This window comes from Mustela putorius, unplaced genomic scaffold (genome assembly GCF_011764305.1).
Source record: "Mustela putorius furo isolate JIRA1106 unplaced genomic scaffold, ASM1176430v1.1 tig00001033_pilon_pilon_pilon, whole genome shotgun sequence".
Classification (NCBI taxonomy): Eukaryota; Metazoa; Chordata; class Mammalia; order Carnivora; family Mustelidae; genus Mustela; species Mustela putorius.
The window spans coordinates 838248-845844 of record NW_025421540.1 but is presented as its reverse complement, the minus strand read 5'-3'; the positions used below and the strand labels follow the sequence as shown (position 1 = coordinate 845844).

General features: G+C 42.4%; 1 pseudogene; it reads right to left on the bottom strand.

The window, feature by feature from the left end:
- Positions 1-3375: 3375 nt before the first annotated feature.
- LOC123393839 lies at positions 3376-4095 on the bottom strand (annotated as a pseudogene).
- Between the last annotated feature and the right edge of the window lie 3502 nt (positions 4096-7597).

Below are 7597 nucleotides of genomic sequence, written 5' to 3'. Positions count from 1 at the left end.
TTCTGAATATAATGTACAATTTGTAGTGTTAATGAACGTGACCCCTTCATACATAGAAGGAAAATACATGGAACAGCTGTTCTGTGTAAAGTGGTATTGATCTACTATGTGGGAGCTGGAGATAAAGGTTATTTGCAATTTGTGTTTCCGTCAGAGAGATGTTTTGTAAGTTACAGTTCCGAGGCAGAAATGAGTGGAAAGCTTGCTGTCGGGGTTGTATTTCTACAAAGGTGTCTTGTTTGGCACATTTTGGAATGAGACTGGGATGGTAGAAAGGGAGATGGGGTGGGGCTGCGGTTGCACCTTGGACACTGCATACATTGAGGGGTCCACGTTGATGCAGTCTTCAGGTAGAGCTGCAGTCCTGTTTACAGCAGGAAGTTGCATGGTCATATCTGTTGAGTTTGAGCTGACTGGTGGCAGGAGACTACTTAAAAAGTCATGTTTATGAGATCTAATGAGAAATAGAAGGGGAAAGGTATGCAAAAGAGGTAGGTGATCAAAGTGCAGGAATGGCAGATGGGGAAGGGTCACCTGGGGCAGAGGCACTGGCAACATCATACATTGTTGGCTTAGAAATACAAAAATCCTTTGGGTTGACAGCCAACCAATAGATGAGCAGGACATAAGATATTGGTAGTAGGGGGAGAAAGTGGCATAACAGACAAATTAGACCATTTACATGGGTGTGCTATTGACATCACACGTAGCCTTCCTCCTCCATCTCAACATATGACTTCATCTCCAGTCGTACAGAAAAATTAGCAGCCATCCCACGGGACCTCTTCCATCCTGCTGATCATGATCCCATTCTTATACTTGTCCCCTTCTCCTCCTCGCCTGGTATGGGGAGGGGCTCTCCTTCCTCCTCGGGTTCAGTCTCCACTGAACAACGGGAGGGCATGAACTCCCGCCCTTCCAGGAGCCTGCAGGGATCCTCTCCCCTGCACTCCTTCCCATCACCCGCTCCTGTTTGATCCTCTCCCACTTGACTGCCCCACCTCTAGGTATTGCCCTGTCACTGTCCCGCATCGCAGCTGGTGCTCAGGGGTTGACTTGACTTTCTCACCTTCCACACTTCAGGCCCTGTCGTTCCACTAAAGAGTTCTTACCAAAACTGTTTCTAAGTCAGCGCACCTGACCTTTCTCTGTCGCCTTACTCGACATCACAGTAGACCAAATGCTCTGCATTGCTTCCTTTCTTCTACCTCTCTGATGTGTCTCCTGTGCAAAGTCATGCTCCTGGTAGCCACTGAATGCTGATTATGGGCTCAGCCCCGTGTTCCTTTCTTTCCCTAGATGTCCTTTTGTGCAGCTTCATGACCACCTATTGGCAGGTAAGGCAGATTCCTGTCTCTGGCCCACACGCGTCCTGAGCACCAGTTCTGTGTATCGGACTTGCTGACCTTTCTTCTTGGATGTATCTGTGGCCCCTCAGACTCATCAGGTTCAAGACGGAATTCATGAGCACCTCCTCCACTGAAAATCACCTTTCTTATTCTATTGCCTCTCTCAGTAAACACTTCATCCGTTTAGCTGGGAGTCGGGAAACCAGAAGTCAACTCCTACTCTGTCACCTTTCCAAAATCTAGTCTGTCACATCAAGTCCTGTGGATTTCGCTTCCTAAACCTCTTCAGTCCATATACTTCTCTCCATCTCTTCTCGTACCTTTGCAGTGCGCCCTTGCCATCACACCGTAGAAGCTTCTCACCCAGTCTCCATGCACCTTCCTTGTCTTTCTGGCCCCTGGTCTACACTGCAGGCAAGCCACTCTTGTCAGAATGCAGATGTGATCTTGTATGTACCAGGTGACTGGTCAGTCCACCGGCTCTTGAAAAACCATTTTCCCACACACTCGAACATATTTCAAAGAGAATCAGTCCCCCATGGGGTAGTTTTCCTTGGTAGACAGTTTGTTTCTGCTCTGAGCCAGTCTGCCTCCTTCGAACTTCTCTGTGCCAGTTCCTCTCTGGAACCTGTGGCTTCGTTGGCACCCTGGGTAGGCGCATGATGACCTTTTCCATGAGAAGTGAAGGCAGGAGCCCTCTGGACGGTGAGTGTATGTACCCTCATGTTCCATAGATTAAAGAACCGTGGGGGGGGGGGGATGAATCCTTGAGTCTCCACCCTGTTCTAAGTGGGTGAACTGGGAATTTTGAGACAGGAAGCAGGTCCTATGTGTCCTTGTTTGCAGGGAGCATGCATTCTGATGGACAAAACGGAAAAGGGGAAGAACGAGCAGCTGCTCAGATCTGTTTGTGCTGTGCTGGCTGATTAGCTGTGACCTGCAGATGTGGGTCCCATCCTCAGCTCTGCTCTCTGCCTGCTTATGTCTGACTTGGGGCAAATCACTCGCCTCCGGCCTTCTGTTTGCTTGTTAGTATAATGAGGTGGTGCTTATGTATGTGATCTTTGCCAGCTCCTCTGAAAAGACTCTAGTCCATCCTGGCTTGCAGATAAGGAAACTGAGGCCTGAGGTGTGATGACTTCCTTTAAAGCCACACAGCTAGTTGGGGCCAATCACAGGCCACATCTCCTGACCCCCACGCATCAGTCCTTGGAAATCCTACTGTAATATGTTCCTTTCCAGAGGCTACAGGTGGGAACTGAGGGAAGTGGGACAACCAGAATTAAGAATAGTGCAGAAGATGGCACAAGGTCCGCATGCCTTGGCACCTGCATTTCACCAGTAGGGCCACCTCTTACCTTAGAAGAAGTTCCCACAGGGCTGGTGATTTGGATGCCTGGTCTGGAGCTTAGCTACGGTAAATGGGACCAGAGGGAAATGATGGCTGTTTGAGGTGGACTTTGTTGACGGCGGCTGGAGATAGCAGCTGACAGAGGAGGAAGAGGGAAGAGTGACAGACGGCAGATAGCCGCAGACCCGCAGGTCAGCCACTGTTGCCCAGGGTCCCCCATCCCCAGGAGCCGTTTTTGTGTCACAGGAGCTGAATGCTTACCCTGTGGGTTCTTAGTTTGATGTCACATCTTGATGACAAGATTCCATTCTCTTCTGCATCAGTTTGAGACAGACATCGTAATGAAATTCTAATTAGCCAAATATGGAATGTAAGCCTGGAACTCATAGAGAAATTTTCTTATATGAACTACTTTCCCTGATGATAGAGGAGATGTGACGATGTAACATCAGATAAAGTTTATCTGATTGGCACTTGTAAGAAGGGTTCCCGGCAAAAAAGAAGTGGTTTTTTGTTGTTGTTGTTGCCCTCCCTTTTGATCTTTCCTTTCCATTCCTTTTTTTTTTTTTTTTTTTTTTTTGGTCTTGTGAGCGGTCATCTGATTTATAAAAAGATGCAACAAAAAGTAAAATGGTACAAGATAATCAGTTTCAAAACATAAAAAAGTGAGTGTCTTTAGCCATAGCTCAGAAGAGAGGAACTGGGTAAGGAGAATTGCTTGTATGAACTGGCAACAGGAAAAGTTGGTAAAGGAGAGCTGAGGAACTCTATTAAGAAATAGGAGTGAGGGGCTGCATCATCATCTGGCATTCGCTCAGTGTCGTCTATATGGTTAGAGATGTCCATGATGGGAACTCCAGCAATCTTCTGGGTCTGGGTCAGCTGATGCCACAGTGTAACACTCTGAATTACTTCCATACTGAGCAGTCATCTGCATAGTTTGTCTTGTGTGTACGTGGTAATCGTTTGAATCTTGGCTCTTTCGCAATCCTTAGAGCCTCTTGATAGTCTCACCCCAGTTTCTCAGTTTCAGCCATTACATAGTCAGTTGTACAACTGGTACACTTGGCACACAGCCTGTCCATCATTGACCGCACAAGTTTGGCCTATATAGAAAAGTTGATAAAGTCGGTACCAACCAGGATGTGGTAAGTCGGCCCAGCTGTTTGTTTATATTGGAAAAAGCAGGAGGGATGTTGGGGGACTTCTCTTTCCTTGAGTGCATGGGATCCTTCTTTTTCTTTTTAGGTTTTAATCTGTACTTTTCTCGGAGAAGGATCTCAGAGCTAAGCATTCGCTTCCCGGTCACATACTTTCTTGCTCTCTCTTGCTTCCCCATGTTCACACCATGCCCATTTCTCCTTGCTTTTGATTTTCTAATTCACTCTTTGTAGTACCATAAAACTTATTTAAATAAAATGTTGGCCTACTAAGTTATTGATTATTAGTAAGTTCTTTGTTCAAAATTTGAGAGCAAGAAGTATTATGTAAATATATCTTTTTGTTATTTAACTAGTCTTACAACATGTAGCATCAAATTTCTTGAAACATTTAAACAAATTAATCACAAACTGGGGCTTGGGCTCTTTCTTTTTTTTTTTTTTTTTTAAGTAATCTCTATACCCAACATGGGACTTGAACTCACAACCCTGAGATCAAGACCTGCATGCTCCAGTGACTGAACCAGCCAGGTGTCCTTTGGGCTTTTTGTTTTTAAGTTCCTCAGGTGAGGGGGTGCCTTAGTGGCTCAGAGGTTTAAGCTTCTGCCTTCAGCTCAGGTTATCGTCTCAGGGTCTTGGGATTGAGCCCTGCATGGGACACTCAGCTCAGCATGGAGCATGATTCCCTCCCTCTCTGCCTACTTGTGATCTCTCTCTCTGTGTCAAATAAATAAATAAAATCTTAAAAAAAAAAAAAAGTTCCTTTCCTAATGTGTGACCAGTGTTGAGAACTCTAGCACTGGATAATTCCTTTATATAGCTCAAGAAATTAAGTTTGAAAAGCGAACTAAAAGCCTACATAGATTATGGTTGGTGTTAAATTGAGGGGAAAAAAGAGATAAAGAGTAGAAATCAGCTGGAACAGAGTGTAATTAGGTACTCAAATATTTGTTAGATGGATAAATACATTTACGGAATGCAGGGTTGTTTTCTTTTTGTCTCTTCATAAATATGTCAAACAGGTATATAAATTCAACAAAGGAGTTTGATATAAAATTGATTAAAATGTTAGAACAGAAGTTCCTTAGAATTTCAGTGTTACTATTTCATGATGCTTTTAAGATGATCTCTCTGTAGATGGTGGGAAGATCTTGTTAGCATGTGTTTTTAATTTCTCAAGCTTGAATAATTTAGTCACCGAACAAAGATTTAGAATGAGTTTTGGGAGACACAAGTCCTAGATTATGTCCCCACCTAGCTGGGTCAGAGATTTGAGAGCAGGGGCTGGAGGGAAGAGCTCCAAGGACATTTTTGTATACATGCTGATACCTTGGGTGGGAACAGTCTTCCCACACTTCCTGTGGCTAGCTCCTTTGTGTCATTTGGATCTCAACTCATTGTTCTATATTTCCTGGTTCATCCAAGTTAAAATACATCCCATTTGTCACTCAGACCTTTACGGTGTCCTGTTTTCTTTTTAGCTGTGATCACTATTCATTAATCACTGTTTGATCACTTCATTAATAACGTCTTTGTTTGTTTACATATTTATTTTCTCATTTCTGCATTAGAATATCTGCTCTTTAAAAGCAGAGACCTTGTCTTTTCTTTTCATGACTGTGTCCCTAGGTCTTAGAGAAGAGCTGGAGTTGCATGATAAATATTTGAGGAATATTTATGGGATATACAGGGGCATTTATTTGTCTCTGTTGTCCATTGTTTTCAAGAATGGTTGGAAACACAAACATACGTGAGCTCACACAAACTTTCTATGTCTTTCAACCCCTATGTAGTGTGCAGATTAGTGCTTAACTATTTTGGTTTTTTGTCTCAATGAAATGGGACATGTTTCAGGGCAGAGCTCATAAATTTCATAGGCCCTCTTAGTACTTCTCATCATTTACAGAGTGATGGTTCTGGGGGATTCTGCTTCTTGTGGAGATAGTATATAGTGATTTTATAAGTCCATGTATCTGGGAAGGAGTGTTTTACTTCTTGGCATCTTAGAGAACTTCAATCTTTCCAAATTCCATGTAATTTTCATAGCATTAAAGCTACTAATTTTGGATTATTGGTAAGTTTTAAATGACTAATTCCCAGGTTACTTTGAATTAGTCTTTGTTTGCCATCCCTGATTGCAGCTAGTTAATAAAGTAGCTAAACTTTTAAACTCTACTTGTTTTTAATTTTGAGTGATGTCACTGCTTCTCTCATGGTTAATGGTTCTTAATTACCTGCAGCATGTCTGGTTTGCTCATTTATTTTCCTATGTTCCAACACTTCTTATGATCTCCCAACTTCTGGCGTTTTGGGGGATTTGTACTTTAACTGGGTTCAGATAGGAAATATCCCTGAGTACAAAGAAAAGATATTTTTCTTCTAACTTCACTATCTCCTATTATTAATGTATTACATTGTTGTGGTACATGTGTTACAACTGATGAACCAGCATTGATACAGTATTAATTAAAGTCCATGGTTTACATTAGGGTTCACTCCTCTTTCTATAGTTCTGTGAGTTTTGACAAATGTATAATGTTATTTACCTACTGTTGGTATCTTACAGCCTAGTTTCCTTGCCTTGAAAACCCCTGTACCTCATCTATTTGTTTCTTCTCCTCTCTCTGCACCCTCCTCCCTCACCCCTCAGCCCGGGATCTTTTTACTGTCTAGAGTTTTACCTTTTCAGAGGCACCTGGCTGGCTTAGATGCTAGAGCATCTAACTCTTGATCTCGGGGTTATGAGTTCTAGCCACCACATTGGGTATAGAGATGACCTAAAAAATAAATAAAAATAAAAATGTTGGTTAATTTTTACCTTTTCCAGAATGCCATAGAGTTGGAATCATATAGTATTTAGCCTTTGAGACTGGTCTTTCACTTAGCAATACGCATTTAAGGTTCTTCGAAGTCTTGTGGCTTAATAATTCATCTTTTAATTGTCGAATAATCCATTGTGTGGGTGTGGCACAGTGTACCTGTTCACCTACTGAAGGAGATTTGGATTGCTTCCAAGATTTGGCACTTCAGAGAATAAAGCTGCTGTAAACATCCTTGTGCAGGTTTTTGTGTGGACACTAGTTTTAAGCTCTTTTGGGTAAATACCAAGGAGCACAATTACTGATCTTAATGAGAATGTGTTTAGTTCTGTGAGAAACTGCCAAGCTATCTCACACAGTGCCTCCCATTTTGCATTCTGACCAAACAGTGAATGAGAGTTCGGTTGTCCCACATCCTTGCTAGCATTTGGTATTACTAGTGCATTGGATTTTTTATATTCTACGTGATATGTAATAGTACCTTGTTTAAATTTGCAATTTCCTAATGACATACAAAGTTGAGCATCTTTTCAGATCCTTTTTTTTCTTTTTTAAAGATTCTATTTATTTATTAACAGCACAAGTACACGGAGAGGTAGCAGCAGGCAGTGGGAGAGGGAAAAAAGCAGGCTCCTTGCTGAGCCAGGGGCCCAGTGTGGGGTTCAGTCCCACGACCTGAGCTAAAGGCAGATGCTTAACTGACTGGGTTTCCCAGCCACCGCTCTTTTCACATTTTTAAATTAGGTTTGATTTTTTATTGCTACTAAGACATCTTTATATTATATTTCTTATTTTAAGTCCTTTACCATGGATGTGTTTTGCAGATATTTTCTCTACTCTGTGACTGGTCTTTTCATTCTCTTAACAGTGTCTTTTACAGAGAAGTTTAATTTTAACAAAGTCCCTCTCATCAATTTT